At 43.8% G+C, this 1,982-nt stretch overlaps 1 pseudogene; it reads left to right on the forward strand.

The window, feature by feature from the left end:
- The first annotated feature begins 775 nt into the window (after positions 1 to 775).
- Positions 776 to 1,329, forward strand: LOC127196893 (peroxiredoxin-1-like; annotated as a pseudogene).
- Positions 1,330 to 1,982: the final 653 nt, after the last annotated feature.

Below are 1,982 nucleotides of genomic sequence, written 5' to 3' on the forward strand. Positions count from 1 at the left end.
TTGCACATCTACTCGCTGGGACATTTCTCAGAGACCTTCATTATATCTTTCCATTTGAAGTAAGCATGATATCACTTTTCCTTTCTTAGTAAGTGGTGCTCTCTTTGGGGGTGTTTTAAACTTTTTGTCTTTTGAACCTTTAGGCTTTAAATCAGACTTAAACGCATACCATAATCCCTGTAGGAATTACAGATATAAAGAGAAGAAAAAATGATACATTTGTTTTCTAGCAGCTCATCAGAGGCTTTGGGGGGAGGGGATCACTCCTTTTCCAATTTCTCATGACGTCATTGCTAGAGCTCTGCCATTCCAGAGTGTTTGTCACATAGGATAGATTCAGTGCTTGTGAGGTGATTGGAAAGACTTTTTTAAAAAATGGGAAATGGAATATCTTTACATGTAGGTCACTGTTATAATTCCAGGACTCTTGAGGTTAAGCAGGAAGACCATGAATTGGAAATCAGCTTCAGCTATAGTAACGTTGTATTTCAGAAAGAGAGAGAGAGGAGAAAAAGAAGGAAGGGAGGGAGGGAGCGAGGGAGGGAGGGAGGGAGAAAGAGGGACAGGTAAAAGGAAGAAAATAGGAAAGAAAGAAAAGAAAAACACTAAAAATGCGAGTTGTGCTGTAGTAGCGCAGTGGTAGGGGTGAGTGGTTAATGTGCATAAGGACTTAAGCATCAGCCAAATGAAAGCAAAACCGAAGAGAGTCCTCTTCCCACCTTCCTGTGGTTGTTCTTGTCTCATAGACCTGTGAATCAGCCCTGCTGATAGCAAGATGTCTTCAAGAAGTGCCAACATTGAGCATTCAGCCTCTAAGGCAAAGCCTCAGCTGTGATACCCTGTGGTCTACTCTAAGCTATCAGGCCCAGTGAAAGAGTCCTTTATCTGTCCTCTTCACTTCTTTTTGAGTGCCCTGTGGAGATCACTGCTTTCAGTGATAGGGCAGAAGAAGGTCAGAAACTCAATGCCCCAGTGATTGGTGCTTCTGTGCAGTCTCACTTTTGTCATCTGGTGTGGATCAGTATAGCCAGGAAACAAGGGAAATTGCAGATCCCAAGGGCACCATTGTTTAGGATTATGGAGTCTTAAAGGTGGGTGAAGATCTCTCTTTCAGGGGCTGCTTTATCAATGATGGCAAAGCTATCCTTCCCCAGGGGTCTTCCTGTTGGCTACTCTGTACATGATGCTGAGATGCTGAGATTAGTTTGAGCCTTGCAATTCTCTGACACACGAGGTGAAGCATGGCCAGCTGGCTCAATCCCTGGCAGTGATAACATCAAGCCTGATGTCAAGAAGAGCAAAGAATATTTTCCCAAGCAGAAGAGATGACTGGATATTTTTATGCCAGACTGCATTGGGTAGCCCAGGCCGTAAGAGAACATCCTTTGTGCTTTGTGCTTAAACACAAGATGTGTTATGATTCAAGATTCACCCTTTCTTCAGCAGAGGCGGGTGGGTGGGTAGGTGGGTAGGTGGTGGTGGGAGACTCTGGGGTGAGGCAGGCACTCTTCCTTGCACAGGTGGAAATGGACTGAGCTGTTCTGTGAGCCAATCATTAGGTGTACCAGTAGCAAGGCATCCACTTATTATTCTTTTCTTGTATTAGTTCAACTAGGACTGAGGCAGGAAGGGAGTAAGGGGGCATGGGGACAACAAATCTAAATAAGACAAAAACACAAAGGGAAACAAATCACATCCTCTAAGATGCCCACAATGGACACTATGACTGATATACACCCCAAAATGCTATTGCATAGCTTTCCCCTTGGCCTAACTTTTCTTTCAACCACACATCAAATGTCCCAGGCTGAACACTGAAGGTCCAGGCATCCAAGAAGACCAGGTTCCAGCCATGTGGCTATCCATTTACTTCCAGCCACAGCCATCATCCTGTTTGAAAATTTATGTCCTTAATATTTGAATCACTGGAGAGGTGCCATATAGAAAAATATAAAATATAAGATCTATATTTCCAGAGCCTG

The sequence above is a fragment of the Acomys russatus genome, chromosome 1 (genome assembly GCF_903995435.1).
Source record: "Acomys russatus chromosome 1, mAcoRus1.1, whole genome shotgun sequence".
Lineage (NCBI taxonomy): Eukaryota > Metazoa > Chordata > Mammalia > Rodentia > Muridae > Acomys > Acomys russatus.